The sequence below is a fragment of the Nycticebus coucang genome, chromosome 1 (assembly GCF_027406575.1).
Source record: "Nycticebus coucang isolate mNycCou1 chromosome 1, mNycCou1.pri, whole genome shotgun sequence".
Taxonomy (NCBI): domain Eukaryota; kingdom Metazoa; phylum Chordata; class Mammalia; order Primates; family Lorisidae; genus Nycticebus; species Nycticebus coucang.
Window position 1 is genome coordinate 97,545,218 of NC_069780.1, and position 21,326 is coordinate 97,566,543.

Here is a 21,326-nt window from a genome sequence, read left to right on the forward strand (position 1 = left end):
CAAGAGGAAACCATAAACATAAACACAGAGATCATTATTTTCTTTGAAATGGGAGGGTCTCAGTCTGGAAGATACCAGACCCAGAAGAGAGTCTAGAAGAAGTGAGCTGTCCCACTGTGTCCTGCACACCATGGGAGGAAGCAAATACTGCTGCCACCTTTGGGTGCTCTGGAAAAATGAGAGACATCCAACTTAAGTCCTGAAGATACTGTTTGCAGGAGTCAACTTGAGTAGGCTTGAGGCCTCCAGGGAACACGTGTGTAGTCCATGGTTCTTACATGTGTGCTCTGGGGACAGCTGAATTCCCTCACTAGCATTTAACCTACGTGCCTCCGTTTTCTGTAAAAAGGGAATAATGATAGCACCTATCTCACCATGCAGATTAAATAAAATGAGAGCAAAGAGTTTACAACAGTTTCCCGTGTCAAGCTCTCAGTAAACGGTATTTGTGATCACCAAAGGCGTTTATTACTATAGTCAATCTCATCCTCTCAATTCAAAGTCCTACTAAGGTAACATCCCTCCAGACAGTGCTGGGTGCAAACACCACTGTAACTGGGTTGGATAGGTGTTTTTAGAACCTGAGGACCCTGACAGACAAGCGTAGCATCTGGATGTGACCCCGAAGACAACTGCATTGGCCCCTGAAAGCCCCTTCTTAGCCAGGGCCCAGCAGTTGGCTACTGCCTGTGGGCAATGTCCGGTCCACTCTCTGCTCCACCTGTGCCGGCCTGATCTGCCCGGGTTGCTTCATGTCCAGCTCGTGGAAGAGCCTTTCCGGCCAGGAACTGTGGCGAAACCGCGCGTGGGGGCAGTGGCGAAATCGGGTTGAAAGCTGTCGCGTACGCCAGTGCCAAAGGAAAACGAAAAGGAAAACTGTGGCCACCAAGGCCCGTCAGGGGGTGCCCCACGAATGTCGCGCGCAGCCGGCGACGCGAGAGCGCAGAGCCCGCGGAAGGGGCTGCGGTCCCCCGAGGCGCTGGAGACCTCCGCGATCGCCAGGTTGTGAGTTTGAGGTACCACAATTTGCTCTTTGTTCCTCCTCTTGTTCCTTGCGACATCCCAGGGCAGCTCGCTCGCCCCCTCCGCCGGCAGCCAGCCACCCGCCGGCCACGCGCCCGCCTGGGCCCGAGGGCGGGAGGGCGCACGACGGGGCGGGGCCGACGGCGGGCGGAGCCGCGGTGATGGGGCGGAGCCTGCGGGCGGGGGCGGGTCCTGCTGGCGGGGCGGGGCGGCACGGCGAGCGCACTAGCAGAGACTTGGCTGGGCCGCGGCGGCTGCGGTGGGGGCGCATCCAGCAGGCAGCGGCGGCGGCTCCTTAAATAGCACCCAGAGCCGGCACCGGGCACTGAGTGGGCTACAGTGGCAGCCGGCGGCGGAGCGGCCGGGCCTGCTGAAAAGGTGAGTCACCTGACGTGCGGATTCGCGCCTGTCCCTGCTGCAGCGTCCTGGGCTCCGTTGAGGCGCGGGGCTCAGGTGACCCCTCAGGGCCGAGCCCCGAAGGCGGCCGCGGCGGCGGCGAAGGGACCAGAACCGCCCCTGGCTCCCGGAGACCTGCCGCTTTTCCGGCCTCGGATGTGCGGCCCGGCTTCCCCCGGCAGCTGGAAGCCTCCAGGCCCCGGCGCGGCTTCCTGTGGCGGAGCCGGGATGCGGGCGGCGCGGGCGCCGGGCTGGTGCGCGGCGGGGTCGGCTCCTTGTTTGTGTGGCGGCGGGGACCGGCCTGGACGAACCGAGGTTCGGGTGCAGACGGCCGGTCCCGGGCGGCGCAGGGAGCGCTGGGTCGCGCGGTCAGGAGGGTCCGAGGCGGCCCTGAAGCCGGCTGCAGTGCGGGGACCTTCTCCCGGGGTCGCGGGAGGAGCGCCACAGCCCCCGCACACGGCCCGGGAGGAAGGTGTCATTGATTGAGCGGCACTGGCGTTTTTTGAAATTGGGAAGCCGAGATGATGTCTGTCACCTTGCGGCGCAGGCGGAGAGTGGCGGCGGCGACTCGGGCAAACACGTGGGCTGGAATCTTAGAGACAGACCCCCTCTTACAGCGTGTATCCCGAGGCTTGCAGACCCCTCCCCACCCCGCCCAATTTCAAGGTTATGGAGCTTAAAAGAATGACATTATCGAAGTGTGCTCTAGTGCCCTGGTTAGGACTTCTAAGCTTCCCGGGGTGCAGGTGGATCTAAGGTACCACCACTAGCGCCACTCTTCCTTTTATTTATTGATCTTGGAGAGAAACTGGTGAAATCTCGCAGTTTCCGACACATATTTCACCATTTAACCTGTGATTTTCCCAAAGAAAACAAATATTGGCTTAACGCAAGCAAAAAAAAAAAAAAATCAACCAAAAACTTCTGTTTAATTCTGAGTTTCTTTCTTTTTTTTTTTTTTTTGGTTTTTGGCCGGGGCTGGGTTTGAACCCACCACCTCTGGCATATGGGACTGGCGCCCTACTCCTTGAGCCACAGGGGCCACCCCCTTTTTTTTTTTTTTTTTTTTTAGACCAGGTGGACATGGCAGGTTAAATTGGCTGAAACTTAAAAGTTTGAATTGAAGGTCTGTGCTGGGCAGGCTTGAGGAGGTGGGGCTTTTAAGGACAGTTGTTCACCATGAGTTTGGAGCCAGACAGGGATATAGAAACAGGGCCAGGTCTTGGGAGACAGTCTTTCTTATACTTCTTATTTATGAAAAGACTGCATTCGACTAAAATCTTTTTTTTTTTTTTTGGCCGGGGCTGGGTTTGAACCCACCACCTCCGGCATATGGGACCGGCGCCCTACTCCTTGAGCCACAGGCGCCACCTCGACTAAAATCTTTAAAGGAGCTAAAATTCTGTACCTAGAAAAAGAATATCATTAACAGCTATACACCTTGTACCCTGCTTCCCCTTTAAAGTAATAAGACATGTTAAAGGCTGCTGTCTCCTGAATTTACTGTAAATATAGAATGACTTCTTATACAAGCAGTTACCCTTCCCCAAGCAGTTATAAGGATTTTGACATCTCTCCTTCCTGTCTCTGTTCCTATTTTGGCAATATTTTCTATTATTATCCCAGGGAGCCTGACTAAAAAGAAATCTGAGCTTTTAAATTTTTGACACTTAAGTAGATATAGATGACAAAGGAAAGCAGGGACAATTATCTATATGATCTGGGTAGAGTTTTCATAGCTATCTCTACTTGTGAGTAGTGAGGTTTAGGATAAGTCAACGTGCACCCACCTGCTGCCGTGTCATGCTTAGTACGTAGGTCTTGCCACTTCTTTACTTTGGATGTAGCTGCTTTGTGGAAATCGATTGTATGTTTGGGGAGAGCCTTGAGAAAACATTCGGTTGTCTTGTCATTGTAACTGGGTATTTTGCCTCCTCTCTGCATTCTTGTTTTACTTCTCTGAAAAGAACAAGCCTATAGGAATACTACCCTGTTTCCCCGAAAATAAGACATCCTCTGAAAATAAGACCTACTTACAGGAAAGATAAAACGTCCCCTGAAAATAAGACCTAGCGCATCTTTGGGAGCACACCTTAAAATAAGACACTGTCTTATTTTCGGGGAAACAAGGTAGTAATTTCTAGGTGTTTATACTCAATAACCTTAGGAAAATGTTTAGTTTTTAAGGTCAGTTGTATTTATTGTGCAAGTTAACTGTTTACAACAGATGCCTGTTATTCCTTTGCATTTATTGTCTCTTATAACCAAACTCTGCTTAAGTTAGAACCCATAAACAATGTTTTATGGACAGCCTGGTTTGGATGATGTAATGCACAAGGTTCCCCTGCAACAGAATAGAAAAGAATTTCCTTTAAAGCAGCTCAGAGCTGTTAGTGTCCTAAAGCCTTTCTAAGCCCTACTCTCTGACAGGCAGTAGTCGGTCAGGAGGCAGATTAATGTGCCAGAGTTTTTATTGAAGGTCGTTGGGCTAGGTTGGTAGCAGACAAACACATGCAAGTCATAAAGTGTCTGTGACACACATGCCCAGAGAGGAATTCTCAGTGAACACAGCCCATCTGAAGCTGCCCAGTGGTATGTGTTGATATATCAAGGGGCTCCTGAGAACTTTTTTTTTGAGACAGAGTCTCACTTTGTCACTCTTGGTGAAGTTCTGTGGCGTCATAGCTCACAGCAACCTCAAACTCTTGGGCTCAAGTGATTCTCTTGCCTCTAGCCTCTTTTGCCTATAGGTGCCTTTCACAATGCCTGGCTATTTTTAGAAATGGGATCTCTCTCTTTCTCAGGCTATACTCGAACCTAGGAGCTCAGGCAATCCACCCGCCTTGGCTTCCCAGAGGGCTAGGATTACCTGCGTGAGCCACTGCGGCCTTGAGAACTTCTAAAGAAGCACATGCCCTGGAGTGGTTTGCTGGACTGGAAACTAGAGGCAGTGTTTGCCGCCCTACCTCTGAATTCATTGTTTTTATGTAAAATGCTGAATGACAACTCTTAAGAAATTTTAGTTTGTGTAAGGTTGGGGTGATACGTAATAGTGACAAGAGGAAACTATCACATAATCCAAGTTATGTTCATTTTTCCACATTCTACATCTGTCGCTTTCAAGTTCTTGACTGTGTTGGAAACAACACAGGTATCTGTTCAGTTAAAACCTTTGAGGAATCAAGGGGAGAGGGTGAGATACGGTGGAGCCCTCCTTGAAGTTTGGCTGGCTTGGAGGTAATCCCTTTTGGACAGAAACTCAAGTGGAGATAAGTGGGGGCCCTGCTCCTCTGTGCTTCCTGCCTCCAAAAGGTACATTCATCTGGAGGTGAGTGTCATAAAACTTCAAACCCGATGCCTCCACTGGATACCTGGGCTACTTCTCTTCATTAATTTAAGTTTTTTTTTTTTTTTTGCAGTTTTGGCCGGGGCTCGATTTGAACCCGCCACCTCTGGCATATGGGCTAGTGCCCCACTCCTTTGAGCCACAGGCGCCGCCCCATTAATTTAAGTTTTAAACAAAATTTGAAAGCTGTCTACTAACTATATCAAAACCATTTGCCCCAGAAAAGCTATATATTTTTTATATTATAAAAGTAATATATGCTTATTGTAGAAAATGTTAGAAATATAAAAATAATAATTTCCAGAGATTAAATACTGATAACATTTCACAATATTTCCTTCTAGTGCAGTGGTTCTCAACCTTCCTAATGCCGCTACCCTTTAGTACAGTTCCTCATGTTGTGGTGACCCCCATAAAACCATAAAATTATTTTCATTGCTACTTCATAACTGTAATTTTGCTACTGTTATGAATCATAATGTAAATATCTGATATGCAGGATAGTCTTAGGCGACTCCTGTGAAGGGGTCATTTGACCCCCAAAGAGGTTGTGACCCACAGGTTGAGAACCACTGTTCTAGTGTTTTCTTTCTAAATAAATTAAAAAGAAATTTAAGCATACATTGTACATTGAAGATAGCAATTTGACAATTTAACTTTGGTTGCCAAAGTTAGAGTGTGAACTTTTTAGAGTGTGTGAAAAGTTAACATTTTCTTCAAAAAAAGAGTTTTGAAGATGACTGTATTATGTGCGAACGGGCTACACTGCCCTTTAGTTACTTCTCCCTGTTGCTGGATAAATATTTAGGTACACCTGTTTATTTCAGAAGTTTATCAAGCTGTGTTAATCTACTTCACTATATCTTTTTTAGTTGTTAAATTAGAGCATGTTTAGCTTTTAATCTCTTGAAATTGACAATGACTTGAAAATTATTTTTATTAAGGATTGGATTTTAATGAATTCTTGTGTTTGTGGATTCTAGTCAAGCTGTCAAAATAGGGGATTTATGGTTTGAAAAGATACATTGAAAGAAAGGAGGGCACCAAAGGGGGAAATGTGACTTGCTTTTTAAGACATTTCCTTGTTTTGGGAGGGACTTCTGGTAAATGTGTGCTCTATCTATTAGCACAGTTTTGACTGCTGTAAAGATTGGCATTTTCTCAGGATTGTTTTGGAAATAGCCACATAATACTGAAATACATGTTATTTCTCCCTTCATTAAGCAGTGTCAGAGGAAGGTACTACAGAAGCTGGTGCCTCCCAATACTCAAGTATTGACCAGGAAGCAGGCCTGTGGTGGCCTAGCCTGGAATGGCCAGGTGGTCACTGTTCTGGTGCTTCCTGTGTCTTAACTCATTAATCCCCCAACAACCCTGAAAGGTGGGTGCTGCTACCGTCCATCTTATATAAAAGATAGAGGAACAGGCTCGGTGCCTGTGGCTCAGGCGGCCAAGGTGCCAGCCACATACACCTGAGCTGGCAGGTTGGAATCCAGCCCGGGCTCGCCAAACAACAATGACGGCTGCAACCAAAAAAAAAATAGCTAGGCAGGACAGCGCCTGTGGCTCAAAGGAGTAGGGCTCCGGCCTCATATGCCTTGTTTCACCTCTGAGGCCCACAGCTCTGGGCTTCCAGAAACACTGAAGTGAACCTGCTCATTTTACCCATGCAGTGACAGTACAGAGAGAGGAGGTGACTTCACCGAGGTTGTACAACCCACCTTCCCCTCTGGCCATGCACACACAGTAGAGTTTGTTCCTGGTTAGGAAATGGTTGGACCTCAGTATTATCCTTGATTTTTGCCCTGAAATCCACTCAGTCAACAGGTTCTGCTTTTATGACCTATTCTCTGTCCAGTATGTCCCCGTCTCACCCATATCTTCCTTACATTCTCAGTGTTACCACCTTGAGCCAGCATCTGTCACCTCCTGTTTAGATAGCTAATGCCTGCTGTGGGTTTCTACAGCTTGGTTCTAACCTTCTGTGTCCTTTGCCTTCCCTCCAAACTACCAGACATGGAGGCTTCTGGAAAGCACACTGCAGTGGCACAGGAGTCATGGGTCTCTTACCACTTACATGAGTGCTCTCATCTTCCTGCTGACCTTCTCTGTCTAGGAAGGCCTCCTAGCTCCTGCATGCTCACCTCTGCATGCCTGTCGGGAATGCTGCTTCTTGCCCCAGAGAGCTCTGCTCCTCAGAGAGTCCTAGAGCCACTATCCCTTTCCTCAGACTCCACATCATTCACAGGAACCCCAGCTCACTGTCAATCAGCTGCATGCACCCCAGCCATGGTGGTGGTTAAAATGAAATATTCCCCTACTGGTTAGCAAAGCTGCTACCCCAAGTGCCCTCCCCCTAAATCAGAAAGGGTTAATGCCGGCCCGGCAGGGCATCTTCTGAGCCCTGTCACTCAGTCTTTATCTTTTCTGATGGTCGGTGCCTGGCCATGCTGCTTATTAAATATTTTGACTGGTGTCCTTGCCTCTGTTGTGCACCTGCCTTTTCACATGTGTGCATCTTGCTTTCTCGGGTGAACACTGCAGCTACCTTCTGGGCTTGGGCACGTAGGAGACCTAGTCATTGTCATTTCTGTATTTTTGGCAGCACGTAACAAAGGGCCTTACAGCTATAAGTACATGAGATTATCCGATTACTGAGACCAGGAGATGTCCAGATGGTCAGGTGGCCTGGGGTAGGGGTGCACAACAAGAACAGACATGGTAATATTCCCGGTTTGTCTGCCCTGGCACTGTGCAAGGTTTAGATCTCACAGCTATGATCAAGGCACTGAAAATCTCTAGGCTTTCCTTGGGGTGAACCCTGAGTGTGGGAGGGAGCATGTCACAGGTATTTCTTTCAGTGTAGTTTCAGTTACGAGAAGCAGGTGGCTGTGAGCTTTGCAGGATGTGGGAGGGAAGGAGATTAGTGTCAAGTCCCAGATAATCTTACATAACTGTACTGTAGTCTTTATAGCCTCCTTTACCTGATATTCCTGCTTTTAAATCATCTCTTATTTCTGTGCCACTAGTAAGTGGTCAAATAGCTCTTTGTTCCTTCTGTAGGGCAATTATATTGTGCCTCAAGCAGGATTCTGAGGTGTCTACATTGTAACCTAATCTGTGTGCCCTCATATTAACCTGAAATTTGAAAAAAAAAAAAAAAAAAGACTTGGCTTGGTGCCCATAGCTCAGCTGCCAAACAACAATGACAACTACAACTAAAAAATAGCCAGGCATTGTGGCAGGCACCTGTATGTAGTCCCAGCTACTTGGGAGGCTGAGGTAAGAGAATTGCTTAAGCCCAAGAGTTTGAGGTTGCTGTGAGCTGTGATGCCATGGCACTCTTACTGAGGGTGACATAGTGAGACTCTGTCTCAGAAAAAAAAAAAAAAAGACCCCAGGTGCCCCAGAATGTGGGACCTTGTCTATCAAGCAGTCTGCCCTGCAGCAGACAGACTGTGTTCCAGAAGGTATGCCCGAGCCGCCCAGACTCACGATGGACTGTGCAGGCAAGTGCCAGTTTCTGCTTTTCTCTCTTGATGTGATTCAGGGATAAGTTGCACCGATGCCAGGACCTCTCTGGAGTTCAGGCAAGGTGAAGAGCCTTGGCCTTGGGGTTTAGGGTGAAGCTGCGGGTCCCCAGGACACATCTCCTCAGAAGGGGACAGCCCTGTACCTTGTGTCGTTCATCACTTTGACTCTCCTTCCTCCAGAACAGCCAGCCCTGTCCACTCGACCTCTCCGCAGGGACCCGCAGTGTCCTGCCCACTCTGGCATGCCGCTTTCCACCCAGCATTCAGGGTAATGCTGAATGTTTTTGTCCCCCTCCTTGGTGACAGTCCCCTTTTGTAGGCTTTGGTAGACCTGTCTCCTAGCTGGGTCACCTTTTCAGGGTGCTTTACTTAGCAGTTTAATGTATCGTTATCCATAGGCGGGAACTGGTTGAGCCAGGCAGGTCACCAGATAGCTGTAGGTCTGCTCAAGAGATTGAGGAGTCATCTGTAAGATGGGATAGCTGTGCCCTGCATAGGGGTGGCTATATTCTCATTAGGGTACGGAATATTAGAATATCTATAGATAATTATTTTTTCCTTCTTTTCAATTCATTTGCAGTTTATAATCTTCAGAAAATATTTGTAGAGTCTACATGTATATAGTTTATAAATAAAAATGTCTACATATTAGGGGTGCATTTGTTACTGCATAGGAAGCATTATCAGAGGTTTAGAGAACCCTTTTCTTCCACCAGGATGGCCAGTAACCTTTGAATACCATTTTTAAAAAAGAACTCAATGTGTCAGTTGAAGGGGGATAGAAGCCAAGTGTTCTCTGAAACTAGGCTGTGATTTCAGAAGAGTTAGATTAAATTTAGGGTGTGTTTTTGCCTTTGGTCCCTAAAACTGACAATGTAGAATCCTCTTTAGGATAGGTATCTTATTTATTTTCTTTTTTATTCACTTTTGTGTCACCTGAGGCTAGAGCTGTGCTTGGCATGTAGTGGGTCTTGCAAACTGTATATATGAACTTCTTTCTTTTTTTTTTTTTCCCCTTCAATATAGGGTCTTGCTTTGTCACCCAGGCTAGAGGGCAATGGTGTCATCATAGCTCACAGCAACTTCAAACTCCTAAGCCTCAAACAATATGCATGTCTCAATCTCCCATATAGCTGAGACTACAGGTGCCCACCGGGACACCTGGCTAATTTTTAAAAAATTTCTGTAGTGATGAGGTCTCACTGTTGCTCAAGTGGTCTTGAACTCCTGGGATCAAGCAGTCCTACTGCTTCGATTTCCCAGAGCATTGGGATTAGAGGCATGAGCCACCACCTAGTTCTTGCATGACAATTAAATATTATGCTAAGTTTGATGCTTGAAGTCAATATTCAAGTTGGCTTCTTTAGGGCATTTAGCAGGATGCCGTGTATGTTTCACAGTCCTGCAAATGACTTTCTAAAACTGTAGAATCACAGAACTCTTGGGGCCTTAGAAATGTCACCTGAATGGCAGGGTGTTTGAGATGTACTTTGAAATCATTTTTAAAAATGGATATAACGAAACAATATTAGCAAACTGTTGATCAAAACATAGATAATGGAGACACAAACTAGTGTCACCCGTCCCAAGCAAGTGACAGCTAAACAGGATGGTCTCCTTTTCTCTCTTCTCTCTTTTAAATACTGGGTCATAATTCTATAATCTACAACTTTTTAGATTTGTTTTGATTTTAGTTTCTCCAGGGCCCATCTTCTTCTTGTAGTTACCTAAACTTTTTCTGTAATTTTGTCTAGTATCCCGTAGTTGTCACCAATACGTCTTTACGCCCTCCCCTCACAATCTGCTAAATCCTGGTTAGCCTTTTCTCTTTCACATGTTGTTTTCTCCTGCACCATGGACGTCTTCCACATAACTGACACAACTTAGAGGTCAGAACAGGATCCCAGGTTCCGTACAGGCTCTATGTAGTCCTGAGCAACCTCAGTGCTTACAAATATTTTGTAGATATTTTACAAATATCTGCTTTTAAAAGTAGCAGCAGGTACCTGGTGAACTCTGTACACACTGAACTCAGAAGTGGATTTCTCCTGTGAGAGGCTGGCCTTCCCTGCCTGGGTAGAGGTCTTTGCGTTCGGCTTTAATTAAGCCACCTTTCTGGCTTATCAGTCACTCTGACACCATGATCTATTTTAAGAGGTGTAAGTAAGTCTACCCAACCTGTATTCTCTTCATAGCGAGGTCACTGATACTTGATAGCTGTGACCTCTTTGAGCTGCAAGGGGGTTATAGACTCCTTGATAACAAGGACTGTGTCTTGCTCTGCCTGGTCTCCACTAAGGCCTGGAGTATCCACAGACTGAGCAGTGGCTAGTGAGGACCTCCTGCTACCAGCTGTTTCTCAGTCTGCTGTCAGGAGGGAGCAGTCCCTGGCGTGCCTCCTGGCACTGCTGCTCCCCGCCCACCTGCTGCTCCTGCTGGACCTCCTCCCTGCCTCCAGGCTCCAAGCCGGCTGGCTTTTGTTGGTGTTTCCCTACCCCCTTCCTTCCCTGCCTGTTCAGACATGGGCTGGTTCCACCTTCAGCTGTCTGACCGCCTTCTCTCTGGTCTCTGCATTTTTTCTCTGTAGTGTTTTCTCCCTCTTCTGAGTGCTGGGGCACCAGGTCTCCACTAATTACTTCTCCTGTGGTTATCACAGTCTGGCTCCTGCAGGTGTACCACTGTCCTAAACTTGTTGAGGGTAGAGACAAGATTGTAAATGCTGTGGTGACAACCTTCTGTTTGCAAGGACTAAGGGGAGTTTTTATCCCCCTGCAGTTGTCGTGGGACCTTTGTTCAAAGAGACGCTCACGTGGAAGTTGCTAACATAGTTGGTTGGTAGCCAAGCCAGGGCCTAGCACAGGTAGATGGAGAGGGCCCAGATATGTATTTGGGGGGTGGGGAGGGTCTTGTCTATCTGTCCTGTTAAAAGGACAGGTTGCAACTCTAAATCCTTTGCGGACAGGTGGGAAATATGTAAATACAAGAGGAAATTAACTGACCTAACCCACCTATATAGTCTTTATCTTGGCAAATTAAAAATAAATACTGCTCTGGTTATCTGGCAAATTTTATGTCACATGAATTTTACCACAATAAAAAATTTGGAAGAAAATACAGCGAAGTATAATATAAAGAATAATAAAATAATAATAATGAACAGCATTAGGCTCACCACACAAGTACTCCTTTTTTGTTGATTTTCTTTCTCCTGCGGCGCTGGCTGTTTTTGATGTTGTTAGTAGAGACGGGGTCTTACTCTGGCTGACTGCTGCTCTAATGGGTTTTGAACCTCTGAGCTCTGGCAATTCACCCGCCTCGGCCTCCCACAGCGCTGGGACTACAGGCGTGAGCCACCACGCCCAGCCAGAATTGATGGTTTTTACACTTTGCTTATTTTCTTCATATGTCTCTATTGCCTAGAGTTTGTGCTGGTGGGCAGGACTCTGACTTTTTTAGCCTTGGGTTCTAGGACTACCTGAACCTAGGCCAAACTATCTTTGGCCTTTCCTTCGTAGTTTGGGGTTTGTGATGGAAGAGAATGTAGCTGTCCTCAGTTCCCCTCTTTCTTTATCTGCTTGGAAGCCCAAACTATAGAGGAGCTGGCCTAAGATTTTGCAGCTTGTCATCAGAGGCACAGCCAGTAGCTGGATGTAATATTTTATGGGGGGGGAGGGGGCAGAGTCTCACTATGTCACCCTCAGTAGAGTGCCATGGCGTCACAGCTGTCAGCAACCTCAAACTCTTGGGCTTAGGTGATTCTCTTGCCTCAGCCTCCCAAGTAGCTGGGACTATAGGCACCTGCCACAATGCTCGGCTATTTTTTGTTGTTGTTGTTGCAGTTGACATTGTTGTTTAGCAGGCCCTGACTGGGTTTGAACCCGCCTGCCTTGGTGTATATGGCTGGCACCCTAACCACCGAGCTATGGGCACCGAGCCTGGGTGTGATCTTTTTGCATCTGAGCCTAAGATTCTTTCTGTGTTTCTGTCCTGTTTATTTCCATAGTCACTGTGGGAAGATGGGAACATACTGGCTTTGTACAAGGCAACCTGAGAAGACTCCAGGACTTAAGTGCCTTGTTTGTGTGCAGTTTTCTGAACAAATGAACCCTGTTCCCTACCTCGAGGCCCTCAGTGAGGAAGAGTCTCTGCTAGCGTGGGTCCAGCTCTGGCCATTGTGAGAGGACATCTGCTACTCCCTCCTGCTAAGTCCCCTTCTTCAGGGGACCTCTTGCTTCGGGGCTTTTTGCTTCATTCTAGTCCAGTAAGGTGGAGGATCAATTCTGGATTATTCTGGTGGCAAAAGGCATGCTTTTTCCTTCTTTAGCTATTATTATAACAGGTTCTGCTTGTCTTGTGTTTTCAACCTACAGTCTTAGGGACATAATTAGTGCTCTTTGAGTGCTGAACGTCAGCTGAAATATGTGTCTTATTGGGTCCAGGTTAGTCTCCAGAAGCCCGCCTGTCTTTCTCCTTGCAGAAGGGTTGGGTCACTCACAGTAGGTCTTTGTGTCTCAGCCTGCTGCCTCGTCTAGCTCTTGTCATAAACTTTCCTGCTTTGTCAGGACACATCTGCAAAATCACTTAGCCGAGGTCAATCCAAAATGGAAGACAAATGGAATAATTTTGCTTCTCTTAGGAATTTTTTTGATTGGAAACTTACCCTCTGAAATATCCACCATTGGAATTTAACCTTCTCTTTCCCACGCAGAGGCTTGGACATGACCGAGATGTCTTCATCAGGCATGTCCTAACTATATCATCATTTTCCCAAGTAGACATACAGGACAGGTCCTCGTGTGTGAAGAGAGGAAGGAGGAGATCTCTAAGCGTGTGTGTGTGTGTGTGTGTCTGTGCGTGCACACACACGTGTTCTGGAGACAGTGGGCAGCTCTGTTGTCAATAGTTGTCAGCATTCCTTACATCACAGATAGCCACCCACCCAGCTCTCAGTGTTTTCTGGATGCTTTTCCTTTCTATTTTTTTATTTATTTTTATTTTTATTTATTTATTTATTTTTTTGTGAGACAGAGCCTTAAGCTGTCGCCCTGGGTCGAGTGCTGTGGCATCACAGCTCACAGCAACCTCCAACTCCTGGGCTCAGTGAGTCTCCTGCCTCTGCCTCGCAAGTAGCTGGGACTACAGGCGCCTGCCACAACGCCCAGCTTTTTTTTTGGTTGCAGTCATCATTGTTGTTTGGCGCGCCCAGGCCTGATTCGAACCCGCCAGCTCAAGTGTATGTGACTGGCGCCTTAGCCGTTTGAGCCACAGGCGCCGAGCCCCCTTTTCCTTTCTAGAGTCCTCATTTGGCACTTAGCTCTTGTGTTAGAAGCAGCCTGGTCTGTTTCTCTAGTTTAGAGGATTCTTTTTCCTGTCATAGGAAACTCAGAGAAGTTGGTGGCCAGCCCTGGTGTGGGGCCCTTGTAGTTGACAGGGTTCTCAGGATGACGTTATACATAAGTGAAACAATTTGGGAAAAGAAAAACATCATGAGGCTGGGGCAAGAGGATATTCTTACATAGCCTTTAAATTAGGGACTTGCAGCCTTTTTTTTTTTACCCCCAAATCACTCAGGAGCACCCTTTACTCCTTTTGGCACACCGACTCACCACAACTCCATGGGGACAGAAGAATACTGAAGTTTGAAAATGTTTCTTTCTTTTTTTTTTTTTAATCGCCCTCAGTAGAGTGCTGTGGCGTCACACAGCTCACAGCAACCTCCAGCTTCTGGGCTTAGGCGATTCTCTTGCCTCAGCCTCCTGAGTAGCTGAGATTACAGGTGCCCGCCACAATGCCCAGTTATTTTTTGTTGCAGTTTGGCCGGGGCTGGGTTTGAACCCACCACCCTCGGTATATGGGGCTGGCGCCCTACTCACTGAGCCACAGGTGCCGCCCTTGAAAATGTTTCAACTACCCTCTTACTTTTTAGAAGTCACAGTGCTATAAATATGTCCCCTAGGGCTTGCAGCAGGGACAGGGTCAAATCACAGAGGGTCACTCAAGGCTCAACAGGTGTTCCTAAAGCACCCACCCTGGACTGGGCACTAACTTCAGCACCCAGGGCATATGGAGATGGATTGGACAAGGCCCAGGGCCTGGGGGCGGGGAGAGGGAGAAGCATCTACACAGGGGCTAAGTCCCACCTAGCATGAGTATAAAATAGGAGGTGTTAAATGCCACACTCAGGGTGAAAACGGGGCCTAGGAAGAGCTTGGCAGGTGAAGGGGACAGTGAGGTCGGATACAGCGGGATCATAGAGAAGACTTTATTGAGGCTGGGGGTGGGGCAGGAGGGCAGAGTGCCCAGGGAATCAGGGACTCGAGGTAGCCGGCAGTGGGGTGCCTGCCTCCCTGTGTGTTGAGGCAGGGAGCCGGCAGGGTAACCCACCCAGAGAAGTGCCTGGTGGGGTGTCCATGGAACCTTCTTGCACATGAACCCTCTCCAGGCCTGGAGGTCCCGGGAGGATTGGGCTGATAGCTCACAAACCTCTTTCCTGTCTCACCCTTCACTGTTCATTTGCTTAGGCTCAGGATTACTTCTCTTTTCCATTTGTATCCATTTAGTTACCAATTTCTGGCTTTTCAAAAATGATTTTTTTTTTTTTTTGTAGAGACAGAGTTTCACTTTATTGCCCTCGGTAGAGTGCCGTGGCCTCACACAGCTCACGGCAACCTCCCACTACTGGGCTTAGGCGATTCTCCTGCCTCAGCCTCCCGAGTACCTGGGACTACAGGCGCCCGCCACAACGCCCAGCTATTTTTTTGTTGCCGTTTGGCCGGGGCTGGGTTTGAACCCGCCACCCTCGGTATATGGGGCCGGCGCCCTGCTCACTGAGCCACAGGTGCTGCCCCCAAAAATGATTTTTTAAAGGTACTTTATTGTGATAAAATATATATAACATAAAATTTATCATTTTTTCTTTTTTTTTTTTTTTGCAGTTTTTGGCCGGGGCTGGGTTTGAACCCACCACCTCCGGCATATGGGGCCAGCACCCTACTCCTTTGAGCCACAGGTGCTGCCCATAAAATTGATCATTTTAACCATTTTTAGGTGCACAGTTGCGCAGCAGCATTAAATACCTTCACAGTGTTGTATAACCATTGCCACTGTGTAGGTCCAGAATTTTTCATTATCCCACACTGACCCTCTGCTCCTCTTAAAGTAACAGCACTCGTTCCTCCCTGCCCCTGGTGACTTCTGTTCTACTTTCTGTCTGTATGAATTTGCTGACTTTTATGTCTGGCTTATTTCACTTGTCATTTCCACTAGGCTCATCCTTGTCATGGCATGTATTCAGATTTCCTTCTTTTTAAAGGTTGAATGTATTTTGTTTCCTGTATATACCACATCTGGTTCGTCCCTTCACCTGTTTATGGACATTTAGGGTCAGACCCTGGCTTTTTGAAGCATGGTGTAGCGTGGCTTGTTGTCATCATCAGCTTCACCTACCGCTTCTGTCTAGGTGGGAATCAACCTGCCACTTGCTGGAGTGTAAGTAATACTTATCATAGGCACCCTGGGCTCTGTCCTTTTGTGGGTGCAGAGCAAGGGCAGGCCATCTTAGTTCTGTGCAGTCTCTTGATCTCTGCACGGATGGCAGTAACAGCCCCGTGCAGGAGGGACTGTCATGACCACATTAGTCACGTGTGTCCTTGGTTAGCACAGTGCCAGCCCGTGGTGAGTGCCTAACACACAGTGGCTCCACAGAAGTCACAGCTGAACTGACCGTCCTGAGCATCTTCCTTTCCCTCTCCTATTCCAGTTAACTCTGTCATCTGTTCTAGATAAATTAAGAAATGTGAGCACTGGGTGGGGTGGGCTGCTTCTGCTAATAGTAGTCTAGTTTCTGTCCCTACACTGTGAAGTATAGCACGTTTCCTAAACGACACTTGTCACGTGAGGACCAGCTCAACTGTGCCTTCTTTCTGAGATCATTATGTTTCCTTTCATAATTTCTCTTGCACTTCCTGCCTCCTTGTTACACAGTTTCATGCATGTATTTGTGTGTGTATTTTACCTCCAAGCCACACAAACAGGGTATGCAAATGTTTCTCAACTTCTACCTCTACCTGAAAGTGCAGCAATTCCCATGCCCCAATGTCAGGGGAGTGTTTCCCCCAAACTTTCTCTCCCCTTCCAGTTAAAGCCTTGCCCAGGCTCTCCTAGCATGGGGCACTCTCTCAGCCACTGGATTTGGAGCAATACCAGGTAGAAAAGGCACCTTGTCCTGAAACCATGTCTGCCAGTCCTAGTCTTGGGTCTCTGTGAAGGTCAACTAAGTGAAGTTGACTTTTTCTGAAGCAATGAAATTTAATACCGGCTGGGTAATTATTTCTTGAGGTTTGACCTTAACAAAGGCAAGCATTGGTTATTATTATAAAAAGCTTTCAAAAATCAGTTTAAAAAGCAGTGAAATATGAGGTTTAATTTTATGAACCTAGACTCATAGTACAACATTTTTTCCCATCCTACTACTCAAATGTGTTCTTGTGAGTAAGCAGGATTTTTTTCACTATGAGTACCTGCATGATTTCAAGAAACACTTCAACTAGAACAATTTAACGGAACATAAAAATGTGAAGATATGCCACAGAAATGTGTAAGACCCTGTTTGTAGATGCACATTCAAACAATTTGAATAAAATATTAATGAAATGTGAATTTAAAATGGTATTTACAAAGTAACCTGTCATGTGACTTAAATGTATATGAAGTTGAATGAATACAGAAACTGCTATAAGTAGATATTTAACCATTTCTTTTCTTTCTTTCTATTTTTTTTTCTAGACAGAGTCTCACTGTGTCGCCCTCGGTAGAGGGCTGCAACCTCCAACTCTTGGGCTTAAGTGATTCTCTTGCCTCAGCCTCCTAAGTAGCTGGGTCTACAGGCTATTTTTTTTTTTTTTTTTTTTTGTAGAGACAGAGTCTCACTTTACTGCCCTTGGTGGAGTGCCGTGGCGTCACACGGCTCACAGCAACTTCCAGCTCTTGGGCTTATGTGATTCTCTTGCCTCAGCCTCCCGAGCAGCTGGGACTACAGGCGCCCGTCACAACGCCCGGCTATTTTTTTGTTGCAGTTTGGCTGGGGCTGGGTTTGAACCCGCCACCCTTGGCATATGGAGCCGGCGCCCTACTCACTGACTATGTTTTTGTTTGTTTGTTTCTTTTTTATCTTCAGGCTATTTTTTTTTGTTGTTGTTGTAGTTGTCATTGTTGTTTAGCAGGCTTGGGCCATGTTCGAACTCACCAGCCCTGGTGTATGTGGCTGGTGCCCTAACCACTGAGCTATGGGCGTTGAGCCTAATCATTTCATTTATATCCTAAAAAATCTACTGTTCAGATGGACACATTATGTTTGGGATCTCGTTAGTGGCGGGCAGGCTGCACATATGATAGTTGCGACCTCTGACCAGTATGAATGGGTGAAGTATGCCCCAACCATTAGTGATTAAAGAGTAGTATAACTTTATACTTGCTTTTTTTTTGAGACAGAGCCTCAAGCTGTTGCCCTGGGTAGAGTGCCCTGGCATCACAGCTCACAGCAACCTCCAACTCCTAGATTCAAGCGATTCTCCTGCCTCCGCCTCCCAAGTAGCTGGGAGTACAGGCGCCTGCCACAGTGCCCTGCTCATAATGCCCCTCCTTCCTGTGCTAACATGCCCCCCAAATCCATCTAACCTCTCAATGTCTCGCATGAACACTAGCATCTATCCCCTCACTCTGCCCTCTGAACAGGGGGCAGAATCATTTGTGTGAGGCTGGGCGTGGTAGCTCATAAAGTGAGACTCTGTCTCTATGAAGAAAAAGAAAAAAGAAAAGAAAATTAGGTGGGTTTAAGGTTTATTGTAGTTAGTTGAGAAGAAAAGCTCCAGGGCAGTGGATGGGAATAATTAGTTCCCTGTGGAACCACTTGCTTATTTGTGCATATGAAATCCCGCAGTTGCCCACATGGTCCTTGCTGTGCTTGTGCTCAGAGAGATGAGATGGGCTAAGGGCAGTGACTACAGACAGGGATCACTTGAGCTCAGGAGTTTGAGACCAGCTTGAGCAAGAGCGAGACCTCATCCCTACCAAAAATAGAAGAGAATCTCCCTAATTACAAGATTCTGGCACCTCTTTGGAGCTTCTGTACCTCCCCCTCTCTAGGGATTGCTTTTTTGGTTCACGAGGCAATGGCTTAAGCAAATCTAGCTTTAGGTAATTTGCCAGCCGGGGTTAAGGAGCATGTATCCAACGGTTTTGGAGTGGCAAATTAAAAGAACAGCAAATGGTCTGTCTGCTGCTCTCTTGTTCTGCCCTGAGCCTGAGCTCTGCCCAGCTAGTACAGGACAAAGGGGGGGCTTTCAGCCTCTTGTAAATAGCCGATTGTACAGGGGGAGGAGGTGGGGCATGGGATGGCAGCATCTTGCCAGCTTGGCTTGCTGCATTGAGGAAAGATGTCAGGATTTCTTAATTTGCTGCTGCCAGGGCACGAGTGCTATTTATGTGGGTTTGTTTGAGGGCTACATTCCTAGTGAGTATTCTATCAGACTGTTGTTATTCATCTTGGTGAAAGCTTGAGGAACTCAAAAGGAGAGAACATCCAGATTATCCAGATTTATAGATGGCATGAAGAGAATAAAATGCTAAGGTAAGTAAAAGCTTGCAGAATTATAAGAGATATGTGTCTGTATCCTTAGAGAATGATGCCCTTGTGAATCAGAACCTCTGGCCCTAAACTACTTTTTTCACGGTATAAACCAAGTTGTAATGGGTGAACCTTTGTGTACGGTGGGTCTTGAACCTCCCTTTTCTGAGGGCAGAGTGAGGGGATCCATGCTAGTGTTCATGCGAGACATTGAGAGGTTAGGTGGATTTTGGGGGTGTGTTAGCACAGGAAGGATCCTTAGACACCTGGCGTCATGGTTCCTACCCTGGGTCAGGCTAACAGGGACTTCTGAGTTCCAGGTAAAGATGATGATGTGTATTCTCAGGGGAGAGGGTCAATGGCTTGGCACAGTTAAGAATCATTTGTGTGAGGCTGGGCATGGTAGCTCATACCTGTAATCTCAGCATTCTTGGAGGCTGAGGCTAGAGGATCACTTGAGCTCAGGAATTCAAGACCAGCCTGATCAAGGCCCAGACCTTGTCTCTACTAAAAATGGAAAATTAGCCAAGCATTGTGGTGGGCACCTGTAGTCCCAGCTACTCAGGAGGCTGAGGCAGGAGGGTGGCTTGAGCCCAAGGGTTGGAGGTTGCTGTGAGCTATGATGACACCATGGTACTCTAGCATGGGTGACAAAGTGAGACTCTGTCTGAAAAAAAAAAAAAGGAATCATTTGTGTAGATCAGATTAAGAGTCAGGTTGGTATCCTATTCACAACAAACATGGGGATATCTTCTTTGGGGAAACCTGCCATGTTTCTAGCCTTGGTTTCCTTGTCTTCATTTTGCTATTGAGGTTTCAGATAAGACACAAGATATGAAAGCTTTTCCAAAACATTACATCAATACTAATTGGGTTTTTGTCTAGACAGGTACTGTGATTTTTTGTTTTTGGACAGTCCTGCAATCCAGCTTCTGCTTCCCTGCCCTGTGCCCTCCATTTCTGCCCAGTTCTATTCAAAGCCATCGTCTGTGCTGGTTCCTTACCCTGGGCACGTGCCAGATGTCTCTGGCCATTGTTACATCCACTGTCCTCCTGTGCTTTTTAGACTCTAGCTTTATAGGAAATTACCAAAACCCAACTGAGCAAACCCACTTTCTGGAATCATGAGGAGGAAAGGTTCACTAAGTAGCAGGAAGGAGAACCAAGGCCCACTGAGGAAGGGTCTTACACTTTTCAGTGAATTGAATCATGGCCGTAGCAAACAACAGCCTGGCTTATGTGCCCGTGCTATGAACTTCCTTAGGTGATGATGTAGAAATTAAATTTTGAAAGAGTTAAAAAAAAAAAAAAATCAACTAGAATGGTGTTGGAGTTTTGATCATTTGTTAGCAAGTATGTGAATCTTACTACTTCTTAGAGAGCTGTTGGGGTTGAATCTGCTGTTTATTGTTCACACACAGCATTGAAAGGCTATTTATTGAGTCTGATTTTTTCCTGAATTTACGTTTGCCTCCATTTTTAAATACTTCAAGTACCTTTTCCTTAGTGGCAGTTAAGTAGAAAGGAAAAGATGTATAATGCTGTCAGTTTCATGTTCAAGAGCTGTTCTTCACATGGATCTAAATAAGACGCTGTCTTAGTTCTTTATGCATAGACTAGTTTTTCCATCTACCACATTAACCAATTTGCTCAGGGAAGTTGTGTTTTGACTTGTTACTTGGTTGCCAGCGAAGAGATATGAATTAAACTACTATAGTTTATTATTATCATCCACTAAATGGAGGAACTTAGCTAGATTTAATTCCTTAGCATTATAGATTAGTATTGTAGTAAAACACTCGCATCTGTGCTACTAAATCTATAATCTGAAGTTTAAAAAAAAAAAATCTCTTTCCTTGACTTACTAAACTTTCTTAGAATGATGCAATCTGTAGCTCGGCTACTCCTGATGCTTAAAATAGACTAATTAGTAACCTGTATGTGACTGTATTTGTATGCAGAGGAATTACTTCGTATTCTCACTCAGGGATGTGAGTCTGTTGAATAGTCCCTGTAAATTGAACTGGTCTAGGTCTTAGGAAATTGACTTCAGGGACCTTGGGAAGAGAAGACAGAAGGGCCTGGGAGTGTTTAGGGGCAGGAGATCCCTGCTCAGACTCTGGGTGCTGCAGGAGCATGATAACAACTAGCAGGTAGAAGGGTTTGCAGGTTATACATTTTAATGGTAAGGTCGCTTCGCATTTGTACAGTTGCAGTACTGTCTGTGAAATTTGACCACTCGGGGCCGATTGGACCCTGGACACAATTTGTCTACTTACCCTGTTCTGAAAGGACTTCCTCGATGCCTCACAGACGCTGCTTGTTCAGTTTGTCATCTCCCTCACTAGGTGGTTACCCCCACCCCCGAAGGCCTGGACTGTGCCGTCGGCACTGTCTTCCCAGT

The 21,326-nt window shown here is 46.6% G+C and overlaps 1 protein-coding gene across 4 annotated transcripts in view; it reads left to right on the forward strand.

The window, feature by feature from the left end:
* Window positions 1-1,234: 1,234 nt before the first annotated feature.
* ACSL1 (acyl-CoA synthetase long chain family member 1) overlaps window positions 1,235-21,326 on the forward strand; it is a 67,003-nt gene continuing 46,911 nt past the window's right edge. For 3 of the 4 annotated variants that reach the window (XM_053584552.1, XM_053584562.1, XM_053584605.1), the window contains exon 1: window positions 1,235-1,401. The gene's annotated coding sequence lies outside the window, so the exon portion shown is untranslated. Of the gene's footprint in view, window positions 1,402-18,447; window positions 18,926-21,326 lie in introns of those variants that run through there. The other variant, XM_053584570.1, reaches the window with a different exon arrangement.